Source organism: Cimex lectularius, unplaced genomic scaffold (assembly GCF_000648675.2).
Source record: "Cimex lectularius strain Harlan isolate CLEC.00 unplaced genomic scaffold, Clec_2.1 scaffold44, whole genome shotgun sequence".
Lineage (NCBI taxonomy): Eukaryota > Metazoa > Arthropoda > Insecta > Hemiptera > Cimicidae > Cimex > Cimex lectularius.
In genome coordinates, this window is record NW_019392639.1 from 223738 (window position 1) to 250922 (window position 27185).

General features: G+C 33.7%; 1 protein-coding gene and 1 non-coding gene across 2 annotated transcripts in view; both read right to left on the reverse strand.

Moving 5' to 3' along the window:
- The window catches only part of LOC106665412, an 85953-nt gene that overhangs the window by 48545 nt on the left and 10223 nt on the right, over nucleotides 1-27185 (reverse strand). The window lies entirely within an intron of this gene.
- On the reverse strand, nucleotides 5049-5121 carry Trnan-auu. The gene has a single exon. It is a non-coding gene; the product is annotated as a tRNA-Asn (tRNA).

Consider the following 27185-nt stretch of genomic DNA (forward strand, 5'->3'; position numbering starts at 1 on the left):
TTTACACATGTTTTAATCTTCTTTTCTGCCTATGTTGCGCATGTATTTCGAAATTATTGTATATATGAGATTGGTTTTTTGCTAGGATTAGAAAATAATATCTTATAAAGGAATATAGAGTATTTTGGGGGAATGAGAATGAAAAACGACGAGTGGAAGTTACTTATTAGTACGAATACAAACGGAATATAATTTATTAGCGCGAATGAGAGCCCGTCCCCGTATATCATAACTTAACATGAGAAACAGGAAAAGAAATAGAAATGATAAATGATGGAGTGAGTGTGGTGTTCAATCCTTTTTAAAAAGATAGTTCCTACTCACAGTAAGTTGTTTTGCAACGATCCGGATTTCGAGCCTTTTAGCTCATCATCAGGTTGAAGGTCTTCTACAACCACGTCTTTCGACATTAATTTGCCAAAGTGAACCCGCTGATGCCTCCGCCAACGCGACGTTCCAATTATCAGCTGATTTTTTTAATGACGCTCAATTTGAACGTGCGAAACGCGGAAATTATAACACAAATAAATATTAGAATTATAAATACTTAATATTACTATAAAAATAATAACAATTAAAATAATTAGATTATTTATTTGGATGTTTGATATTATTTATGTACATATTTAAAATGGGAGGTAGATCAAAATATGTTATATTATTATTATTCCATTTATCACCATGTTCAATTTTACATTTTTTAATTTCAAATGTCTCAAATCAATTTAATTCTTTCCCTTTGTTGAAACTATGTAACACTCTTTCTTGCATTTAGATTTGAATTGAAATTATATTTTGTTTCTTTTAGAGGGTCCGTAAATTCCGAAAATTTGCTCGATTTAGGCAAGTGTTCTTTTCTTCTTGTTTTTATTTCTCTACTGCTTTGTCCTATATATTTAATATCACAATCAGTCCAATTGAGTTGGTAAACCCCGCTTTTTGCCAAGTTGTCTACTTTGTCTTTAGGTTTTGAGAGAATGTTTTTAAGTGAACCCGTACTTCTAAAACCTCCTTGTTTAAAAATTTTACTAACTTTTTCCGATAATTCACCAATGTATGGCAAACAACGGAAACCTAATGATTCATTTGTGGTGGGGTGGCTGAGTCCTATTGTTGATTCGTTTAAAGTTAATTTTTTTATTCTTTTAACTAGCAACCTATCAATAAATATTTCTTGATACCCGTTGTTTTTTGCTAAGGTTTTAATAGTTTTTAATTATTTTTTATAGTTATCAGGTGTTAGCGGAAGTTTTAACATCCGGTCTATGAGCCAAATGAAACCAGCAGCCTTTTGGGACGATGGGTGGGAAGAATCCGCTGGTATCATAGAGTCTGTAGTTGTGGGTTTTCTATATACGTCTATTTCTATTAGGTTGTTTATTATGGACAGTTTTAGGTCTAAAAGTTCAAACAACCATCTTCACCAATTTCCAATGTAAAATTTATATTACGGTGCAGAAAATTAATTAGTTGGAGGAATTCTTTGAGAGCCTCTAATGTTCCCGATCATATGCATAAAATATCGTCTACATAGCGTTTCCAGAAATGAACAGATTTAATTAATTTTCTTCTTTGATTTGAAACGATTTTTTTCGAAATTATCCATGAATATTTCAGCACAAAGTGGGGATAATGGAGACCCCATTGGTAATCCTTTCATTCGTAAAATTTATTATTGATTTAATAAAACAGGAAAAGAAATTATAGGAGCTAAAACGCGAGAAAGAATGTAAAAGAATTGACGGTTGGCGTACTTAACTAAGCTTTTTTTATTGGAAACTTAAAAATTGACATTTTTCGTCCTGTGGTTTCGCTTGAAAAGTCATAACACTTCTATTACCTATGGTCTGGCGATAACAAATTAGTTATGAAAAGAGAGTTGATCATTAATTTCCACAAAAAACTTATTTATCAGATTCGTCTGAAGCACCCTAAGAGTCTTAAAGTATGAATAGTGACAGCCGACAAAATATACGTTTTATCTGGATGAAACTTTTTTCTTTGATGACTAATTTCGTTGAATGTAACAGGTTTTTCACGTCATTACTTCTATTGGAAAACAGTTTTGTTCTTCTTTGAGCCTACATCAACAAAATTTGGTTTGTTTGTTTGAGTAGGTGAGAAAAACTAAAATGTTATCCACAATTCTAGCAATTTTTCTCCCTGTGACGTTTTCTTTAGATTGGTGGGGACATTAAAAATGTTTCCATTTTAGCGAGTTTTGGAAACAAAATCGGAGCAATTAGATTCTTTGATCATTATTGATTATTTTCGTGTTTTGGCAAAATAGGTCAAAATATTCCTTACCTGTGAAATAAAATTGATATTTTTGCACCAAAAAACCCCCCGATTATTATTTTATGGAAAATTCAACGAACATGTTTTTGTGAATTTTTCGCATTCCAAACTTTTTTTTGTCCGAAATTCACAAAAATGTTAATAACCTCTTTTCAATTAATTAAGGTTTTGGTTGAGATAAAAAAAGTCAGTGTCACAAGCGGGATTCGAACCCACGACCTTCGGCTATATACGCCGCTTATTTTACCAATTTTTAGCTCAACCAAAACCTTAATTAATGAAAAGAAATTACTTGGTCAAGCGGACCACGAAACATAATAAAATGTAATAAGCAAAATCAAGTATACTTCACTAAAGCTCACCGTGGCCATTTCATTTATCGCCGAGAATCAAATAGATTACACGTCATTTGAAAAATTGCAAACAGGAGGGAAAATTCAAGAGGTTGGGTTGAGATGGAAGTTAGTGCCCGAGAGGATCGAGGTCACGATAGCTCAAGTGGTAGAGCATCGGCGTATTTAGCCGAAGGTCGTGGGTTCAATCACGCTCGTGACACTGACTTTTTTATCTCAACTAAAAACCTTAATTAAAGGTTAATTAATTCAAAAGAATTATTATTATATTAATTAATTAATCGTTTTTATGTAAGGTTTTGGTTACAATGAAAAAGTTAGTGACACGAGCCGGATACGAACCCACAACCTTGGGCTAAATACACCGCTACTCAACCACTACCAACTATCGCGACTTCGATCCACTCGGACACTAACTTCCCATCTCATCCAATCATTTGAAAAATGGCAAAAAGGAGGGAAAATTCAAAAGGTGGGGTTGAGATGGGAAGTCGAAGGTCGTGGGTTCGAATCCCTCTTGTGACACTGACTTTTTTATCTCAACCAAAACCTTAATTGATTGAAAAGAATTTATTTGGTCAAGCGGACCACGAATCCTAATACAATGTTAATAACTTTAAAGCGAGTCTATTTACCAACATCAAACTCCACAGAGATTTCGAACTTTCTAACGCGAATCGTATTAAATTAAATACGATTAAATGAACACATAAAGTTGAAAACCCAAAAATCAGTTTAACAAAAGAGGTAAAGGTTTTGTTATGAAAAACAGACACAAGGTTGATCACTAAAAATAGTTTGACAGTACTAATCCTGTTCCAGCAACATCTTTTCAAAAAGCTTTGTGAGTTTTAATTCTTTGAATAATTGATTCTTTTTAATGCCAAAGATAGAAGAGACAGATATAGAGTAATTTAAGCAGTCTTTAAAATCCTTAAATTCGACTGGCAATATTGAAATTTTTGGGCTGAATTGCCAGCAATTTTTTGTAGTTTTTCTACAAGCATCAAGTTTTATTTAACAAAACAAATTGTTTTTGTTTTCTAAACAATTGCTTAGAAAATCAACGATAATTTGATTTTCGATAATGCATGTTATGTTAAACATTTATACGAACAAAAAGATTTCATTCATCGATGTGCTAAAAGATTATTGTACTCACTAAAAGTATGTTCTAACTTCGGCCCAGCAGCTTCCTCTCAAAAAAGCTTTGTGAGTTTTAATTTTTTGAATAATTGATTTTTTTTAATGCCAAAGATAGGAGAGGAAGCAGATATACAGTATTTATACGGTTAAAAGGGTAAGAAATTGTTTTGAATGAAATTGATTTTTATCATGTTTGATCACTTTTTGCTCTTTTGTGTAGATTTCTATTAAAAAATAGCACAGTACACTTGAGTTTCATTCAAAAATTCATTCTTGTTTTCTGTAATTCTACTAATATTACTCAATGGTGTTTAAAACAATGGTTATTCCCAAGTGATTTCCTTAAAGATTGTACGTACTTGGCCCGTTCAAAATTATAAAGGCAGGTTGTTAAATATTAAATATCAAGGTTACTCGTTGTTTCAAGGTTATAAAGAATAATAAGTAAGTAAGAGAATACTCCCAGGCAGCTGAGAAGGTTGTTTGTCAACACGTTTCCTCCATAAAATTATTCCCCATATTTATATATCGTCCTGGATCACGGCAATTTTGAAAAAAATCGAACAGACTTCAGCCAAGATTTGTATAATTCTCTATTAAAAAGCCGATTTGCAAGTTAGAAATCCCAATAAAACAACGGACAAAATGAATGTTAAATTTAGACGTTTTGGTGAATACTTAATAAAAACAATTTCCATCTTATTGATTATGAATTAATTTTCGTCGGTTGTCCACCCACAGAAGCCAGTGTTAAATTACTAATAAGAATTTCTAATGGGATGCAAATTTTGAGGAGCGCCTGACCTCGTCTTGTCCCGGTTTACGGTGCCTACTGTTAGGCCGAAAGGAATTTTCGACTTGTGTCAAATGCCACTTGTTTCTGTTAATCTTTAAAATATTTTTAAAGAATTAAAATATGAAATTATACCTTTTTGGATTTTATGTGATAAAAAGCGTTTAAAAAATGCGGCTAATTGGCACCGCAGTTACGTAACGCGTCCTCGAACTTGACGAGGCCGCTGCAGTAATGCTTATCATTCGCAGGCAAAGAAGCGAGGAAATTAGAAGTTTCACATAGATATTGCCAAATTCAAACATCTTAACCATTTATTAGGAAATTTTAAAAAGCAAAGCACAACAAATAAGGTTGTCAGGTTACAGCATATGGTTAAGTTTTGTTAGGTTTCGTGGTCCGCGTGACCAAATAAATTCTTTTCAGTTAATTAAGGTTTTTGCTTGAGATAAAAAATGTGTCACAAGCGGGATTCGAACCCACGACCTTCGGCTTAATACGCCGCTGCTCTACCACTTGAGCTATTGTGACTTCGATCCACTCGGACACTAACTTCCTAGCTCAACACCACCTTTTTGAATTTTCCCTCCTTTTTGTTAATGGTTAAGTTCATGAGAAATTATGCGGAATGTATATGTTTTGTTAAACAAAACTTTATGCTTGCAGAAAAACTACAAAAAATTGCTGGTAATTCAGTCAAAAAATTTCAATATTGCCATTCGAATTTAAGGATTTTAAAGAATGCTTAAATTACTGTATAGCTGTCTCTTCTATTTTTGGTATTAAAAAGAATCGATTATCCAAAGAATTAAAACTCACAAAGCTTTTTTGAAAGGAAGTTAGTGCTATGTAAGGCAAAGGTCCTAGGTTCGAATCCAGCGGCCTTGCATACGAACCCGACATACTTACAAATGGGCTTATTTTCAAACACACCGGCCCCCGAGGGTTGATATAACCTCTGCTGTTGCGAACCCTCGTAAAAAAAAAGTTAGTACTATTAAACTATTTTTAGTGACCAACCTTGTGTCTGTTTTTCATAACAAAACCTTTACCTCTTTTGTTAAACTGATTTTTGGGTTTTTACCTTTATATTTATATTTAATCTCATTTAACACGATTCGCGTTGAAAAGTTCCAAATTTCTGTTGAGTTTTACAGTTAAAGTTAAATTGCTGTAGGTAAATATATTCGCTTCAAAATTATTAACATTTTATTAGGTTTCCTGGTCCGCTTGACCAAATAAATTCTTTTCTGTAAATTAAGGTTTTGGTTGAGATAAAAAAATACAGTGTCACAAGCGGGATTCGAACCCACGACCTTCGGCTAAATACGCCGCTGCTCTTCCACTTGAGCTATCGTGACTTCGATCCTCTTGGACACTAACTTCCCACTCAACCCTACCTTTTGAATTTTCCCTACTTTTTGCTTATGGTTAAGTTCATGAGAAATTACGCGGAATGTGAAGGTAGTGGATGTACTGTGCCATGTGCATTCTGTCCGTTTTTATATCAATCGGTTCGGGTTTTTAACGGTTTTTTTTTTTTTTTTAATTTTAACTTAGAATATTATACAAAAGTACCAAAGGTGATTCTGACCCTATCGTCCATGACACCCGACGGATAGTCAGACGTCCGCCTGCGATTACATAAATTCCTTTACTTTACAAATCACCTGGCAGAAATCTCACAATGTTCATATTTAATTGTTTAAAAATCTCACAAGAAAAACGTAAAAAAGTAGGCGGAGATTGCGGAGTGACATTGCACATCGTCAGAAGGATGCCAACTCGTTAAATTATTTTCTATGTGATCACCATATCCTTTATACAATCATTTCTTTGAGCGGTAAACTCCTCGCCACCTAATCTTCTAGAAAATTAATCGTTCCCGGGATGCTTTCAAAGCAAACCGCAAACACAAAAGCGGTCTCATGAATTTCATAACGATTGGGTTACGCCAAACATCGGAACGGCAATTATATCCTTGCTTCTGTTAAAGGAATAATATTTAGTTGTAATACGAGAGTCTCGTCCATTTCCTAATCGATATACCTTGAATTATTTTTTATCTTGTTATTAAGAAATATAAATATGTAGGATCACTTATGTAAATTAGTTTATTTACATATAGTTTTGTATGATCAGTTTGGACTATCTTTCTATGCTATTTTTGTGATTCAGATTCGTTTGGGCTTCTTGCCATCTTCAGTGCCGAAACTATTTTAATTTTGCATTAAAAAGTGATTTTTTTTTTTTTTTTGGAAAACGAAACGTAAATTTGAAAACGACAAAAACATCCACAATTTAGATATGTCGTTTCCGATCATTTTGTTCTGTCCGATATTTTCGTCTCGCGGTTGGACTGTGTGTTATGTTTAGTCGAGCACATTTTATAAAGAAATATAGGAACAGAGAGAAGCGGTTCAAAGACCACAACAGTATAAGCAGACATAATGCCTCCTAAAAATATAAATATCTGTTTACACGTGGGTTATTTTCAATTTAGACATAATATTAAGATATTTTCTTAAGAAAAGGAAACATTTTCGTTTATAAATGTACGGGATTGTTTTTTCATTATATCTCATATTTTACAAAATTATTAGTTAATTACAAAAAATGTGGTATCGTCAATTTTCTAACATAATGGGGTTATAACCCAATTATCCAAATGGGTGGTATATCCAATTTTTTTAGACATAAATTTAACAGTCCCTTTATATATTTGGCAAATTTCCTGGTAAAATTAATTTTTCCTCTTCGCTCCTTTCTTTTCGGAAATGATGTACATTTATCTAAAATATTCTTTAATTTCTTCACATTTTCTTAAAATATACAAATTCAAATAATTAAGTGCAAGTAATTGAAGCTGCAAGTTGATCACAGAAACCGTTCAAAGTCTTCACAATGATGATGGCAAAACAAGAAAATCAGAACCGATCAAATTATTATTATGTTCACATTACAAATTTATAGAGAATTTAAATATTTTGCGCCAAATTAACCCATTTTCATATACAAGTAAGCCTTGCAATTTAATTCCCTGGTCAATTAATTAATTTTTAATTAAGGTTTTTGGTTGAGATAAAAAAGTCAGTGTCACAAGGGGGATTCGAACCCACGACCTTTGGCTAAATACGCCGCTGCTCTACTACTTGAGCTAGGAAGGTGGGGTTGAGATGGGAAGTTAGTGTCTGAGTGGATCGAAGTCACGATAGCTCAAATGGTATCGCAGTGGCGTATTTAGCCTAAGGTCGTGGGTTGGAATCCCGCTTGTGACACTGACTTTTTGATCTCAACCCAAACCTTAATTAAAGATTAATTAATTGAAAAGAATTTATTTGGTCAAGCCTAATGAACCTTTAATTTAAAATTAATCATTTTTGCACCAAAATTGAAATAAAAAATTACATATTATATAAAATTAAGGATCAAAACAAATTCCTATTTTAATAATATGTATAAATAATTAGAGTAAAAAAACCATGTGAAATAATTTCAAGAAAAATTAAAACGTACGATTAAATATAGACATAACGATTTTTTTAATATAATAATTAACTATTTGGAGATCGTCAGATGAGGTCTCGAGTGACGTAGGTTTTAGAAAAACATTTTCTTTATCGTGCCAACGTTTCGATCTTTATTGAGATCATCTTCAGTGTTCAAAGTGTTTGTTTTCCATGTTGATGTGTCATTCTTCTCTGCCGTGGCATTCACAACACGACACACAAGAATGGCACATCTACACGGAAAACAAACACTTGAGCCCTGATGATGATCTCAATAAAGATCGAAACGTTGGCACTATAAATAAAATGTTTTTCTGAAACCTACGTCAGACCAGAACGCATCTCACGATCTCCAAATAATCATTGGCTAATGGTCACTGAACACCGTACATTATGATTAACATATTTTTTATATATTGGGTTAGCAAGAAAATAATGACTTTTTACAGTATTTTTTTTTTTACTGACTTTCCTTGAGAGTATAATGGTGATTTTCTATCACATCATATTGGTTATCAATTTACGATATAACTTAATGACTTAGTATTGAAATTTTGGTAAACACAAAAGATGCAAATTTATATTGCGCAAAATAATACAATTTTTCATGAGATACAAAATATATAATTGAATGTACTGATTGAAAGAGAAAATAGTCATTGCATATGTGGTCACTTCTCCTCTAAAGGCTTATATTCCGGTTAAAATCAACTTCAACGCCATAAATTTTCATTTTACAATTTAAACTTGCTAACAACATTTAAAGTTTAAATAAGAGGAAATTGGGAAGGGAGACTTTGAAATAAATATAAAGACAAAACTTTTCAACAAGGTGTTATTTAATCACAAAATTAAACTATTTTCTTTTATAATCAAGTTGGTTCTTCCAAAATCTAATACTCCTTATATAGAGAATGTGTTCCTAATGTAATTATACTGGTTAATTGTTACTCAAGGGCATCGACCTGAGATAACATAGTTTACATAGTCAAACCCATCAAAGTTGACAAAGTTCAGGAATAAAATCGTTAATATTCTCTTTTACAATTACATTTGTGATAGGTTTTTACATACTTCCGTACAACTTTCTTATTTGCGAGCAAATTTTCTTAATTATTGTTTTTAACTATACCAGGAACGTTTATTTTATTCCGTTAGGACTAATTTTGGAGTTTTGTAGGCCGTTTGCGTAGGAATTTGTAGATAAAAGATAATTGTCTGCATTAAACAATGACGTAATATAGGCGAGTTCTTAAACTATCTCAAATTGTTTACTACGCTATCAAATTGTTGTGAAAAATAAATCGATGTATACCTTTTTTTCCTCTCGAAATTTGTTAAATGCCATCTGTTATGGATCCGTACAATTCCTCGAAACGATCGACCAGTCCCCCCTTGGTTTAATGTGATAATCTGGATTTACGACTGGAGGCATCAGGATATATTAAAGTCGTGGCAAATTTATTATTGCGCTTAACCTTTTATTATATCATCAAACACAGTGATTTTTTGACGCCTTTGATTTTTTTCCTTTTATCATCGTACGAATTTGTTTTCGATTGATATTTTTTGTGATCCCAATGTGCTATTTAAGAATATGTCAGGATGTTCTTATAGTTATAAGGTAATGCACTGAAAGAACAGTTCTGCTCCTCTAAGAAAATTAAAGCTGAAAAATGCAGTGAAAAAATAGAAAAATCCAAAAGTTTCAATGAAAACTGTAAAAACGATTGGCTACGAACTTTTATCCTGAGATGTTCAATTTAAACAAAACAACTTTTATGAAAACATAGGATTCCATTCTTGTACAAATTCTTTTCAATTAATTAAGGTTTTGGTGGGGATAAAAAAGTCAGTGTTACAAGCGGGATTCAAACCCACGACCTTCGGCTAAATACGCCGCTGTTCTACCACTTGACTTATCGTGACTTCGATCCACTCGGACACTAACTTCCCATCTCAACCCCACCTCTTGAATTTTCCGTCCTTTTTGCCGTTCTTCAAATGTCGTGGTTTTGAAGGTCGTGGGTTCGAATCCCGCTTGTGACACTGACTTTTTTATCTCAACCAATACCTTAAATACAGATTAATTAACTGAAAGATATTATTTGGTCCAGTGGACCACGAAAACTAGTGAATTTTACATTATTTTGTTCTACGTGATCATTTACTTTCTTCTCAGAATAATGTATTCAATGTACTGCAAAATAATTCATTTTCGTTTTGTCTTTTGTCTTTAAAATATCCGAACAAATCGTGAAAAAATCGATATGTTTTTCTGGTGGAAAACAGCCTAAAATTGTATTATTTACAATCAAATCTTATGATGGCAGAATAACGTAAGAACCATTTTTATAGACTAAAACGTCTGTTTATTACTGTTCTTATCCAAACTTCAGTGAAAAAAAGAATAACAAGCATAACCTCAGTGAAGGGTTGTTGAAGAGATGTCAATAGTACATGAATAACTAGTTCTAAGGGCAGAATTCATTGATTAATTTAATTATTGATTGCTTAATGGGAACAAAATAGACCCTTTTTTCTAACAAAATTTAAAAATTTGAGTCCATTGGTGTAAAACATATAAAAATAAATTATCATATATAAGATATAAAGATTTACTATAGTATAGGATTTGGCCATAAATCACAATCATCGAAGTATAAACTAACGATATAGCAAATTTATCGTTTTTAAGAAGTCTCTTCTATAAAAGACAATGTTTAAAGGCAAATAGCTGTATTTTAAGGTGAACTGCTATTCTAAACTTACTACTACAAAGGATCCTATTTATCTATATTACCCAGGAAGGACTTCATAAAAAGAATCGTTTTCGAAAAACAAATTTGCCATTTTTAACTAGTCCTAATTAGGTAGTTATCCAAAACAGCTTTTTTCACTATATTTTCCAATTCCTTCTAATTCTTATTGAATTAATCTAATTTAATATTTTTTCAAAACTTTCATAACTGAAAGAATATAGGTACAATTTTTTCATACTTAATTTTATAGAATTTTAATTGTAATCAGTTTTCATGTGGATTTTTAAGGGCTCAATAGTTTGCAGTTAAAAATTAAAGATACTTCTTTTAAATTGAGATTTTTTTAAAATATACAATGGAGTCATATCATAAATGTAATAATTATTTTATATTTCAAAAATCTCAAATTAATATAAGAAACATTTAATTTTCTCTATTTTTTTATTGTAATTGTAATTAATTTTCATGTAGTAATTCATACAAAATGTCAAAAAAGGAGCCTTTATATTTATAGCCGAAGGTCGTGGGTTAAAAAACTGGGCCTGAAGATGATCTCAATAAAGATCGAAACGCTGGCACGATAAAGAAAATATTTTTCTAAACACACAGGACACCAGACCGCATCTCACGATCTCTAAATAATCATTACCGATGGGGAGTTGGTGTCCAAGTGGTTCGAAGTCACGATAGCTCAAGTGGTTGAGCCGAAGGTCGTGGGTTCGAATCCCGCTCGTGACACTAACTTTTTCATCTCAACCGAGACCTTACAGAAAAAAAAATAATTAATTGAAAAAGGTAATTTGGTAAATTAGATCACTAAACATAAATGGATTAATAATTTATTTTTAATTTTGCATTAACACTGTTATTTTATATTTAAAAAATTCACAAATAATTTTACTTTACATGCTTTTACTTCATACCGTATGTTAATTTTTTTACTATTTTAAAGAAATGGTTAATTTGAAATTAAAAAGAGTTATTTTGAAGTGAAAACTGTTAATTTCGAATTAAGAAAGTTTAATTTCAGATTAAACACAGTTTAAAAAAGGGTATCTTTAAAGAAAGGTTTGGAAAGGTAATTTTAATTAAAAAGAGCTAATTCAAATTTGAAGTTTTAAAATATTAATTTGAAATTCAAACAGGTTAGTTCTAATTAGGGTAGGTTTCATTTGAAATTAGAAATTGTTAATTTGAAATTAAAGAGGGATAAATTGACTGAAAAAATATGTGGACTGAAAAAATTACACGCTCATTACTAATCTTTCAAGGTATATTTTGAAAAGATAACAATTAAAAAAATTCACTAGTTTTCGTGGTCCGCTTGACCAAATTAATTCTTTTAGATAATTATTCTTTTTATTAAGGTCTCGGGTGGGATGAAAAAGTTAGTGTCACGAGCGGGATTCGAACCCACTACATTTGAAAAATGGCAAAAAGGAGGGAAAATTCAAAAGATGGGGTTGAGATGGGAAGTTAGTGTCCGAGAGGATCGAAGTCACGATAGCTCAAGTGGTAGAGTAGTGGCGTATCTAGGCGAAGGGCGTGGGTTCGAATCCCGCTTGTGACACTGAGCTTTTTATCTCAACTGAAAACCTTAATATAGTCAGATATTTATTTTTCTATAAATGAAGCATTAAATAATACTTTGGGAATCCACTTTATTTTTCTTCGATGTCATCTTGTAGTAACGCAGATCAATTAAGGCATTAAAATATTTACTTGTATTCATATTTACTCTATCAAAGGGTATTATGTCAGGTATATATTCTTTAGAAATGAACAATTTATTAACAAAAAATTGAATTCCTTTCTATTTTACAAAAAGGTGGGAGAAATCGGATTAGAAAAGAAACGTCAGATAAGCCGAAAATTTGTTTTCGGATTTGATTTAAAAGCATTGTAATTTACAGCTTTTCCCAAATGAACACTCGCCCCGATATATTGGATCCGCTTTAAAGGGAAAACACGTCTAGTCCACTTTATCAACCGTGGTGTCAAGGAAACTTGGAGCAAGCTTCTCTCGAGGGTAAGCCTTAGGAGGGTCGGTTGGCCATAACTGAAATTTCCTTTTGTTAATCGACTTCTCCGCTCCGGCACTGCTCTCTTTTGAATGGCACAGCATTAGAAATTGATTAGATAACGGGATCCGTTTATAAACTTTGAGCAGTGCGGTGGACATTTTTCAAAGAGGAACTTTGTGACCAGGTAAGTCTCTACTCAGAGCGTTGTATTAAATCATAGATATACCCTTTTTACTTATGCTAATATCCAATAAAGAATAATAAAGTTGTGTATTTTTTTATTTTTTTCTAGTTTTCCATTTTGAACTATTTTCAAACCAACCCGCATTTGGATACGTTATTATAAAAGATTCAGATACCTGACAGTATAAATTATTTAAACCGTTAATTATTAATTTTAAATGTGTGGTGATTAGTGACCGTTAGTCGATGATTATTCGGATATCGAGAGATACGGTCTTTGAATTTTGAAAAATGGCAAAAAGGAGGGAAAATTCAAAAGTTGGGGTTGAGATGGGAAGTTAGTGTCCGAGCCGAAGATCGTGGGTTCGAATCCCGCTCGTGCCATTAACTTTTTTTCATCTCAACTAAAAACCTTAATTAATTGTAATGATTTAATTGGTCAAGCGGACCACGAAATTAGGGAATTTAAAGAATTAATATGAAGTGCACTTCACTAAAGCTCTCCGTGGCCAATTCAATTGTCGTTGAGAATCAGATAGATTACACGACATTTGAAAAAATGGCAAAAAGAAGGGAAAATTCAACAGGTGGGGTTGAGATGGGAAGTTAATGCCCGGGTGGATCGAAGCCACGATAGCTCAAGTGGTAGAGCAGCGGCGTATCTAGCCAAAGATCGTGGGTTCGAATCCCGCTCGTGACATTGACTTTTTTCATCTCAACTAAAAACCTTTATTAATTGGAAAATTAATTTTACAATTGTTTTCATAGAGTCTTAATTTTTGTAATGTGCTCCAACTTAATTTAATTTCTTCCTTAGAATTCGTTTAAATTATTGTATGTATGTATAACATATGCAATGTATAATAAAAAAACCATAATGTGTGGATCTAAATATGTAATATAATTTCAGATTTTACCTTGTACAAAATTGTTGAATTACTTTCAACTTATTAAATTTCTGTGCTGTTTACGTCAATATATACACCAATTCTTCTCATCTCCGGCTTATTTTTCTTTCTAATCCTTTCTAAAATTTTCTTTAAAAAGTCTAAGCCGATAAATCTTTTAAAATATATATGTACTCGTACACGCTTGCAAGTTTTTTGTTATCAATTGAAGCAATGAGAAATGAAAAGGTATACGAGATGAGCCCGTTTTCAAATGAGTCTTATTGCAATTCGACACGGAACAGAAACCCCTCATTATATCCCTAACGATGTTGGGATTGACCATCATGTTGCCGTTCAACATGTATAAGCATATTATGCTACACGTGTAAACAAATAAATACGAAAAACCCACGCAAATGAAGATAATATTTCAACAATATCAATTATTTATAAGAGAAGTTTAAACTCAAACAAAATATTATTTAGTGTTTGAAAAAAAGAATAAAGTAAAAAATAGAATGTTGAAAGAAAATAGCCTAATCGATATGGCTTAATTAACCGTTAGGGTTGATAGCCGTCAGAAAAAGAGAATCTTCTCGTCAAAACGCAAGTTTATTTTTCCCTAATAAATAAGATATGTAGTATGTATGAAACGTTTTTGAAATGAACACCCTTTTATTCTGTTTTGATAGATTTGATTTCCACACACCTTGTAGAATTTGACAAACTCTTGTCCAGTATCGATAAAAACACAAAGACAGAAACCTTTTTGGTTTCAAATTTGTCCAATATTGCATGTATTTGTGGAGTTGACCACAAAAGTGGCCTAAATAATATCTTTCAATTAATTAATCTGCATTTAAGGTATTGGTTGAGATAAAAAAGACAAATAAGTTAAATGAAGTATATTTATACTAGAGGTCTCCGTGGCTATTTCATTTGTCGCCGAGAATCAAATAGATTACGCGACATTTGAAAAATGGCAAAAAGGAGGGAAAATTAAAAAGGCGAGGTTGAGATGGGAAGTTAGTGTCCGAGTGGATCGAAGTCACGATAGCTCAAGTGGTAGAGCAGCGGCGTATCTAGCCAAGGATCGTGGGTTCGAATCCCGCTCGTGACACTAACTTATTTATCTCAACTAAAAACCTTAATTAATTGAAAGATTTAATTTGTCAAGAGGACCACGAAAACTAGTGAATTTAATGAATTAAAATGAAGCTCACTAAAGCTCTCCGTGGCCATTTCATTTGTCGCCGAGAATCAAATAGAGTACACAACATTTGAAAAATGGAAAAAAGGAGGGAAAATGCGAAAGGTTGAGTTGAAATGGGAAGTTGGTGTCCGAGCGGATCGAAGTTACGATCGCTCAAGTGGTTGAGTAGCGCCATATTTAGCCGAAGGTCGTGGGTTCGAATCCAGCTTGTGGCACTGACTTTTTTATCTTAACCAATACCTTAAATACAGTTTTTAAAAAAAGTTAAACTAAATAGATCACAAAATAAAACTTTTTCAAACTAATGACTGATTCAGTGTTTTTTCCAATTAAAATGAATCTTTTAAATAAAATAAAGAGGCTATATGGGTGGGTAGTGCAGGAATATAGAGTACTCCACAGTTCCACCGATTTAGGTTAGTATTAGGCTAGGTGTTTATAGAAGAATGGGCGAAGGCACTGTGGCAATATTAAATGCGCCAGTGGCTCTCCATTCTTAGCTGTGAATAGAATGAGTGGGTACCGCTTGAGTGAATGTATTTATTAGAGTGACTGTAGTCTATGCTTGGTTCCCTCTGTCGTGGAATATCAAGTGCACCATAAACCCGCCAATCTAGGTTAGTATTTTAGACTCATTGTGCAAATGTAAATTTTAATTGTACATCAAGTATGAATGTATTTATTAGCGTGAATGAGGGCGGGTTTTCAGCGGAATATAGAGTACTTTGAAACCCTTACGTTAGGCTGGGAAATTATTGACTATTTGGGTCCTTTTAGTTAGAGTTTTAGATCCTTTTAGAATTTAGATTATCCTTTAGAAATAATGTCCCAGAAACTTTACCAGAAAGATCGCCAGACTTCCTACAGGAGAGCTATTTTATATTTGTAAAAAAAAAAAGAAGAAAAAAATGTTATTTCTAAAAAACAATTGGTAATTGTCCTAATATAATTATTTTTACACCCTTTTCAACAATTAATTTAAGATTACTTATGGTGCTAAATTATTGTTGTTTTTACATTCTATGCTTTTGAAGAGCAGTCTTGTTATTATCTCTAAAATATTGATTTTTTTCTGAGACAAAACTAAAACACGTCGTTTGCCGTAAAAACAAAATGTTACCATAACGTAAGTTTTAAAATATATAATGAAATGATAGCATATTATCAAATTATCTGAAAATCGTCAAAACGCCAAATGTGTCCTGTTCGCCATAGCCTTTACTGGTGAAAACGTTTCAAAATTTAAATTAAGATGGCACCCAAGGTTGGCTCATGTCTGTTATGCAATTCCCGTCCGTGCTATCAGCCGCTGTCGAGGTTTTTTTTTTTTTTTTGTAACAAACAACAAGCGAAGAATTAGGGCCTTCTTTTATCTAGTTGCCATTAATTGGCTCCCCCTGCTCGCTAATAGAGCCACCGACCGTCCGATGCCCTCAGGCCACAACTTTTATTTCGCTTTATTTTCTCGAGCGAATGGGACTGCAGTCGGAACTAAAAATACATACCGATCAGACTTTAGACTTATAAGGAAATTGGACGGATAAGATTAAATATCAACTTCAAAAATGATTAATTCTGAAATCAGTACAGTTCAGGCATTCATCAATGTTGATGATCTAATGTTGGCTTAAAGCTGGCGAACATTCTTTCTAAAATTGATATTTTACATATTTTGTCAAGTATTCTCAAGACATCTGACTGAGACTAGCTTAAATTTTTCTTTCCATTCGGAAAAGATTTGGGCTGGGAAGATCAAAATATGTAGGTCTTTCTGTCAATAATCAACAGAAAATTAACACAACTCATTATAGAAGAAAAAATCATATTTTCTAAGACTTATTAATCATATCTAATATTTTTTCCAAGAAATATGGGATGTAGATAGGTAGATTGATAGATTAATACTGTATTTCTGCAATAGCTATTACAGGGAGGAGCCAAATGGCAAAATAAATATATACACATCATTAAAGATATCTTCCAACTTAAATTTGACGACACTATTTACAAAAGCAATCAATAATAATAAAAGCGTGTAAGAACTAATCAAAATACACCGTGAGATGCGGTCTGGTGTGATGTAGGTTTCAGAAAAAAATTTTATCGTGCCAACGTTTCAATCTTTATTGAGATCATCTTCAGGGCCTGGGATTTCACCATTTTCGAATAATCATTGACTAACGGTCACAAATCACCACACATCAAAATACATCATTAAATACATGGCGCTTCTTAAAATCAATAATTACATGACGCAACAATAAAACATCATTCATTGACAATAAAAACCCTTAATTTATGTGCTTCGTAAATAAAATTGAACATATCAATTGCCTGGTTGTTTGCTTCAAATTTAAGCAAGAATTCAAGTTTGTCTAAATTGTTACTATTTACGCAAGTATCTAAGTGTTTCTTGAAATAAAAGGATCTTTGAGGTTGGTAAATTGGATAATTTAAAAATATATGTTCCAAGTTCTCCTCGTCAAACAATTTACACACAGAGCACATTGATTATGTGTCAATTACATTTTTGAGACGATTTATAAACAATCTGATTTCCTTAGCACTAAACAGCGTTAGTTGTATAAGTAGTTTTGCTCATTTATAGACTAATTTAGTTGTAAATGGTTTTCGTTTATACAAGGAGTTGATTTTTCTGTAAAAAGGGTTAAATTCGGGTCTCTCTCTTCATAACAAAATATGGGATGTAAATAATTTATTTTTATAATTATTAGGTTTCGTGATCAGCTTGACCAAATAAATTCTTTTCGATTAATTAAGGTTTTGGTTGAGAAAAAAAAATCAGTGTGAGCAGGATTCGAACCCACGACCTTCGGCTAAATACCCCGCTGCTCTACCATTTGACTTATCGTGACTTCGATCCATTCGGACACTACTTCCCATCTCAACCCCACCTTTTGAATTTTCCTTTCTTTTTTCAAATGTCGTGTAATCTATTTGATTCTTGGCGACAAATGAAACGGTCACGGAGAGCTTTAGTGAAATATACTTCATTTTGCATATTACATATTGTTAAGTTTCATGGTCCGCTTGACCAAATCAATTCTTTTCAATTAATTAAGGTTTTGGTTGAGATAAAAAAGTCAGTGCCACAAGCGGGATTCGAACCCACGACCTTCGGCTAAATTCGCCGCTGCTCTACCACTTGAGCTATCGTGACTTTGATCCACTTGGACACTAACCTCTCTCTCGAGTGGATCGAAGTCACGATAGCTCAAGGGGTAAAGCAGCGGCGTATTTAGCCGATGATCGTGGGTTCGAATGACACTGACTTTTTTATTTCAACAAATACATTAAATACAGAGTAATTAATTAAAAGTTATTTATTATTATGGAGACCTCAAAACCAACATTTCGTAATTCATAACCTACTAATTAAGGTTTGTTGCATGAGCTGGATATTAAATCCAGGCATATTCTCGGACGAGACGGTATTTGTATTATTACTTTTTAACAACAAACCAATAAAAATTTTCCGGTATTTACAGCTTTTCAATTCGGACCGGTGTTTGAATTGAATGTTTCCAACCGGAATAGGAAATAGATTGCATCCGACAAATGGACCAGAAGGGCCGTATAAAATCCGACGATAATCCTCACATTCTGCACCTAAATCTGTCCATTATTTTAACAATGAAATTCGTTTGAACAATTATTGTGAATTCGCGTCGATTTTTTTGGTAAAATGGTCATAAAATTAGCACTAGGCAGGCTTAGTTGTATAAGTGGTCTTTGCATATTTATAGACAGATTTAGTTGTAAATAATTTTTACATTTATACTATGAGCTGATTTTTCTATAAAAAGGGTTAAATTCGGGGTCTCTCTTCATACGAAATATGGGATGTAAATAATTTATTTTTATATTTATTAGGTTTCGTGGTCCGCTTGGCCAAATAAATTCTTTTTAATTAATTAAGGTTTTGGTTGAGATAAAAAAGTTTTTGTCACAAGCGGGATTCGAACCCACGACCTTCGGCTAAATACGCCGCTGCTCTACCACTTGAGCTATCGTGACTTCGATCCACTCGGACACTAACTTCCCTCGAGGGTGGATCGAAGTCACGATAGCTGAAGTGGTGGAGTGACACTGACTTTTCTATCTCAACCAAAAATTTAACTAATTCAAAAAAGATGTAAATAATGTACATACGTGTTTGTTCTATTTGTTAAGTTCAAAGAATCCGTTTTGCTTTCAAAATGCCCAGAAATCCATTTGACCTTCATTAATGTATGTAGGTGTATGAAAGTAAAATACATAAACTGTTCGGTAGTGATCGGGGGGAAAGTCAAAATTAATCATTTTCCAAGGCAGACGACTCCAAATTTTAGGAGTGAATTGGAACCATTCGATTGGTAATTAATTAAGCAGTTTGTAAATTAATTTTTTCCAATAGTTGTGTAATGTAGGTGGTTATGAAAGTGATACATAAAAAAGCGAGAATAACTGGACCATTACGATCGGGAAAAGTCGAGCAGTTGTTAACATTGTGACATTTCTCAGTGCGGTCTGAGGGGTGATGAACCTTTAATTTGGTCGTTACCGGTCAGTTTTGGTCAACCTATCCTTTCTGATTTGTCTGTCAGAGCCAGACACAACACTGCGATATGTGGAAAAGCCTGATAGGCCAAATCAGCGAGGATAGGCTAATAAAAAAATTATCGGTAACGAAACAACAGTTCAGTTATTTTTCTAAAATGTATTTTAATCCCGAAGTGCAGAGCACTTTGTAGCTGAACTAACACAACAATTGTGAAAGTACGCAGGAATGTGATTGTTAATGATTTAATTTATTTGTGTACGCGGCGAAAGTATGCACCGGCTTCTGACCGTCGAACCGTTAATCTGGGTCATTGGCAAATTTGGCCCTACGTTTAAATCAAAAATTCAAAAAGTGAATCGGAACACTTTCGAATCAGGACGAGACGTCCGGGCGTAAATCAACGAAAACGGGTTAACGGCATTCTTTCCAACACGTCCTCATTCATATCGCGCACGATCTCGAGAGCTGTAATGAATACGCTTTGAAAGAGAGTAAAGACGAGAGGAAAGAGATTTGTGAATACTTTGGTGGGTGTTGAAACACAGTTTTAGAATAGAAATTGGCATTTATGTGGCCATTATCGTTCGGTGGGTATCGGTAACCTCTGTGGAGTCGATCAATGTTAGAAGCTGGTCTTTTTTTCCAACGAGGTCATACTTGTTTGTGCGAATCGGTTTATATCTCTCTGATATTTTTTGCGGTGTAACTAAAAGAAAAATTTATTGTATATATCTCCTATCTACTACGACAATAAAAACATATTCTAGGAAATGTTTATTATCATATTGTTCACATATAAAATATTTTCATGTTTTTTGTTTCTTTTGCAAAAACGGAAAATTACACAAGACTCAATAACTAGTTACATTAGTTACTAAATAGTTACTCACAAAAATCCTATGTTAATAGGCGATGAGAAACAAACAGCGATCCCTCGCTACCCGGCCGCTTCAATTTTTGCAATAATTGGAAAAAACAGTACACCAAAAATAAAACACTAATGACTAAAATTTATCTTTAACTATTCTGTCTTTATTGGTTTCTTATTTTTTTTTTATTCATTTTCATTTTTAAACAAATTCGTTTTTTATTAGGTTTTTTGCCATCGTAGGCGAGAACCTAATTTCTTTTATGATTTCTGTGATACAATGTAGATCAGTATCTTTCAATTAATTAAGGTTTTTAGTTGAGATAAAAAAAGTCAGTGTCACGTGAGGGATTCGAACCCACGACCTTCGGCTAGATACGCCGCTGCTCCACCACTTGAGCTATCGTGTCCTCGATCCACTCGGACACTAACTTCCCATCTCAACCCCACCTTTTGAATTTTCCCTCCTTTTTGCCATTTTTCTGGGAAGTACATATATTAATCCAATTATGTTTAGTGGTCGAATTGACCATATTAATTATTTCAATTAATTATTATTTTTATGCAAGATTTTGGTTGAGATGAAAAAGTTAGTGTAGTAAAATCCCGCACGTTACATTAACTTTTTTGTGCGTCTAAAAATCTCTAAATAATCACAACAATTGAAAAAGATGTAAATACTGTACATACTTTTTTGTTCTATTTGTTAAGTTGAATTAATCTGTTTTGCTTTCAAAATGTCCAAAAGTCCATTTGATCGTAATTAATGTATGTAGGTGTATGAAACTAAAATACATAAACTGTTCGGTAGTGATCGTGGGGAAAGTCAAAATTAATCATTTTCCAAGGCAGACGTCTGTTTAAATTTTAGGAGTGAATTGGAACCATTTAATTATCATAATAATCATTTCTACACGAGAAGAACGAACAACAACATGGGATTCTATGAACAGATTTCAACTACACATAGACACCAAGCCAAGAGTATTCTCAAGGACATCAATAGCAAAGAAAAACAACTTGCATTTGCAATCAATCAGAGAACCTTTTTTTGTTGAAAGGCAAAACAGGGCCCTGAAGATGATATCAATAAAGATCGAAACGTTGGCACGATAAAGAAAATATTTTTCTAAACTCACAGGACACAAGACCGCATCTCACGATCTCTAAATAAACATTATTACCGATGGGGAGTTGGTGTCCAAGTGGATCGAAATCACGATATCTGAAGTGGTAGAGCAGCGGCGTATTGAGCCGAAGGTCGTGGGTTCGAATCCCGCTCGTGATACTAACTTTTTCATCTCAACCGAGACCTAAATAAAAAGAATAATTAATGGAAAGAAATAATTTGGTCAATGAGACCTAATACACTAAATATTTCATCTCTACCAAGACCTCACATAAAAATAATAATTAATTGAAACTATCCATATATTTTATTTTTTTTTATATTCCAAAAATTAGCGTACTTTGACTTGATTAATTAATCAGTTTTGACAGATATTATGATTTGAAAATGTACTTACTGTACCATCGATTTTCTTTGTCACTGAGGCGGAAAAGTTAATTTTAAGATACACATAAATTTAGTGTTTGGACGAATTTAATTTTTTAATGTTCTAATTTAAAAAAAGGGCAGTAGAAAAGTCCTCATGGCCGTGTTAAACAATCTAAACTTTACCAGAGAAACATTTATTGTCAACTTAACTCTAAACTCGAGCTTAAACTGTTTTAGGCCTTGTTACATTTCACAACCAGGTGTTAGGAAAATGGTGTATACTTGGCCTCAACTGCACAAAATGTCAACTTGATTTCCTAAAGTAATAATTCTTTCTGATTTTTAGATATTTCTGAATTTAACTGTTATTAAAATTAAAACATAGAAAAGTTAGGCGAGTTAAAAGGCTCTAAGAAAATTCGAATTTTAAAAATGTTTAAAAAAGCACTAAATAATACTGACTTTTACAATTGCATATCGATTTAAAATACCTGTTCAATAATTAATTAATCACTTTTTTAATGGTTGAAGCTGGAGAAGAGCCGACCGGACGCTGTACACACACGTATGAAAGTAAAACCGTACGGAATCTGTATATTTGTTAATCTCTCCCTCGCTCTCCAGATAAGAATGCCGCCGGATAAACTTTCATGAATGTTTAAGGTTACGCCCAAAGTAACGAAAGCGAACGAGTAAGCATCCCTGATCGGTTTAATAAGCACGATGTGAAAAAGCTAACGGTTGAATCTATTAGCAATGTAATCAGTCCGGGAAAACGTTGATCTTTTTCGTAATAGTTCAAGCGCATTAAATACGGTTTTTTTAAATTCGAGTTAACGTTTTTATTGTTAAGCTTTTCTTTGATTGTTATTCATTGTATTCTACGTAGATAAAGAAAAAAAATTTCAAATAAAAAATTTTTTGTACTACGAACTATTCAGTAAAATATGTGTACAAAGCATTTTCTTGTATTCTATTTGTAAAATAAATTGACAACACCAAAGAATGCGTATTCACGACATTTGGAAGATGTTAACTCGTGTTAACTCGAATAGAGAAATGGCCAGTAAGATCGTGAACGCCCCCGTCTTTTCTTAGTACGTTAAACGATAATTTTTCCATTAATTAAGGTTTTTATTTGAGATAAAAAATTCAGTGTCACGAGCGGGACTCGAACCCACGATCTTCGGCTCGATACGCCGCTTCTCAACCACTTGATCTATCGTGACCTTGATCCACTCGGACACTAACTTCCCATCTCAACCCCACCTTTTGAATTTTCCAACCTTTTTGCCATTTTTCAAATGATTGGGTTGAGATGGGAAGTTAGTGTCCGAGTGAATCGAGGTCACGATAGCTCAAGTGGTTGAGTAGCGGCGTATCTAGCCGAAGATCGTGGGTTCGAGTCCGTTTTATCTCGACTAAAAACCTTAATTACTTTAGAGATATTAATTGTTCAAGAGGACCACGAAACTAGTGAAGTTAATTTTTTCGCAATGCTGCGCGTGGCGATTGGTAGAACCAAAAATAAAGCAATAACGAGCCTTGAAGGCATGTTCTTCTTTGTTTTGGTTTTCCTTTGTGTTAAATTGTAAGATGCCAGAAGTTGATAAAAAGGGAAAATTAATAAACTCTTTCTTTCAAAATGCTATCTATGCACTCGAAAAGTACTAACAAAAGATACAATTCTTGCCGACATTCCTATCATAACGTCTAAATTTATACGATAGGGGATGTATCTACTATGGATGAGAATATAAGGCCGGTCAGAAATTAACATATATTTTTTTCCCAGAGAGTTCGCAACAGCAGATCTCATACAAGCCCTTAGGGTGTCGTTCTTTTGAAAAAAAGCCCATTTGTAAGTATGCGGCCCTGGATTCGAACCCGGGACCTTTACCTTATAGTCATGAGCGCCGTGTCAACGCTTAAACCGTTGCGGCTATCGACGCCCCCTCCCTATGGTCTGATTTAATTAATGCGTATTTAACAATAGAAATACGTGTAAACAAAAAACAGCTGTTAAAGGCTGCCATGTTGGTTACCTACGCCCTAACGGACAGCAATGTGACTACATTTCGTCGTAACATCTAACATTGGTCCTGGCCTGTTAGATCGAGCATTGTTAACTAGCCGATTTTTACAAGTCTAAGTCATCATTTTTCTCGATCTAACAGGACCTAGCAGACTTAATAGGGTTAACACAAAGATCGTGAATACCCCTAGAGTCTGCATAAATTGTATTCTATTTGTAACGGAAAATGCATGGCATGTTACATGGAAGAAAGGTCCACGAGAAATAAAACGTGCAATCACTCTCTCTCTCTCTCTCTCTCTCTCTCTCTCTCTCTCTCTCTCTCTCTTTCTCTCTTCCTCGTTCGCTCACTATCTCACTCTTCTTTCTCTGCCTCGCTGTTTCTTTGATTCCATCTCTCTATAGTTTTACAGTTGCATTCTCTCTCCCTCTCTCTCTCTCTCTCTCTCTCTCTCTCTCTCTCTCTCTCTCTCCTCTCTCTCACTCACTCACTCACTCATTCTCCCCCTCTCTCAGAACATTATTGTTTTCATGGTTGTTGGTCATTATCCTACATCTATTTGAAAAAACATATGTACATATTTATAAAATAATTTTAATTAAAAATAAATCTGCTTGACAATTCATTTAGTTACACACTCCTTTCTTTTTACAGAATTCATTATTATAATTATTATCTTTCACTATCTTTCATTCGTGCGTGCACACATTTCTTTCTTTTTTATTTTCTCTCTGATTCGATTTAAATCTTGTATCGCCTATTTTTTTTAAACAGTCTAGGTAATGATATTCTTTATTTTAAACGTTTTTAATTCATTGTACAATATTTACAAATCGTTAGTTACCTGTTCACAGGTTCTTTACCTAGGTAAGCAGTCGTCATCAGTAAATGTGTACAGGGAAAATTTTTGAATATTTTCAATAAATTATTTATCACATGTGTCACATTTTGACATAATTTAATATCGTTTGGAAGAAGTGATGTTGTATTACATTAAGTTAAGGGACTTGCCAAAGAATATGCCGATATGACAAGAAGTGACTTGTATTTTTACTTTCACTAGAAATCATTGAGATGCGTTGAAAATTGAAAAGAAGGCCAGCATTGTAACAATAAAGGCCATTTAGCACTTTTATTAGCGGGTTTGAGAAATTTTTAAATACCTGTCCCATATTTACATCCCGTAAGAATATTTACTGATTTTTTTTTCTTAGGCGGCCTCGTATGACGATTTTTCTGCGATTTTTCTACGACCTCCCATATTCCATCGCCCACGCTCTCCAGCCCTCAACTTTAATGGTCAAATGTGGGACGCATTGTAAAAAAGACTTTCAGAGCATAAACCGCTGCCCTTTGACTCCGAATACGATGAAAGGCTAAGAATCAGAACGAACAGGTATGTAATATATCAGATGCTGTAAAAATATGAAAAATAAACTTTTTATAAATAATCGATAATAATAATTAAATACATTCTACTGTCCAAGTAAATAATGGTAAATATAGTCTTTATTAATTTATAGTGTTTATTGATGTTAGTTAAATAACAAAATGATGATGCACATTGTTTACTGTTTGTCCGTACGCCCACGTCAATAATATTAATTTCCCTTGTTCATAATTCCAAGGCTGGCTCACTGCGACGTCGGGCCCATTAAAATTCAATTTGTTATATTAATGGGTTGCCGCAGCGTTAACAAAAACCCAATACGTTTTCCCGTGTTGTTCCATTATCGAAACGTCGACGCTGACGTTTACAGGTGGCCTGGCCGGTGACACTTTGGATAACATATCCAAAACTATTCCCCCACGTTATGCACAGAAATTGTCATCTTTAGCCTATATTGAGAAAAAATATCTGCTTATCTGACGATATGATAACACGTCTAGATTTTATTCTTCGCGAGAATGACTGGTAAATATCAAGAATAACACGAAACCTGGATATATGTATTTTCTTAAGCCAATATTATGTAGTATTAGAAGAATTTTTGTTAAAAATATCATATACTTTGTCGTTTTCTTTTTTCTAAAAGTTAAGTCATAAAGCTATAACGCAAATGTACACTTAAATATAAGTTTAACGGTTAATTTTCTATGAGCCATAAGGGAAGTTCATATTTTGCATACCAGTTCATAGTTGTGAAGTCGGTTTAACCATTATCCTTAGAAGTCGTGATTATATCCTGTCTCATTTACTGAACCGCAGAGCTCCTGGTTTTGACCTGATAACATCCCAAATTCTCCAAAAACTGCCTAAAAAAGCCATTATATTCCTCACATACCTCTACAATTGTATACTCCGCACTACCCATTTTCCCTTAATTTGGAAATATTGTAACATATCCTCTTCCTGAATCCTGGCATACCAGCTCAAAAATCCTCATCTTATCGACCAATTAGTTTACTTCCCATCATGTCCAAAGTATTTGAAAAAATTCTCCTTAAACGGCTATTGACACAATTAAAGTCTAACCTCCTCCCCGATCATCAGTTTGGCTTCCGCCCCCACCATTCCACAGTCCAGCAGGTGTTTCGCGTTGTTGACCGTATATCCTCCCCCCTCGAGCGCAAAGAATATTGTATGGGAGCTTTCCTTGATACGGCACAAGCGTTTGACCGCCTGGGGCACAGGGGACTCTTGTACAAATTAAAGTGTGTCCTTCCAAATCTCTTTATTTAATCCTCCGCTCTTAGCTAACAGAGCGGTTCTTTCGGGTCCGACAAGGATCAGATTACTGCGAATACTGCTCTCTGGCTGCGGGAGTACCGCAGGGCAGTGTGCTCGGACCAATCCTCTACATCCTTTATACTGCAGATATTCCCATTAAACCTACCACCCTACTTGCATCTTCACCGATGATACTTCTCCTCCAATTCCGATCCTGCGGTTGCTTCGGAAGATCTGCAGGAACATCTATAGCAGATTAGTCCAGGCAATGTAAAATGAAGATAAACGAAAGCAAGAGCGTCCATGTCACATTTACACTCCGAAGCAAACCTCCTCTCAATATATACTACAACAACGTTCCTATCCCCAAATCCGAC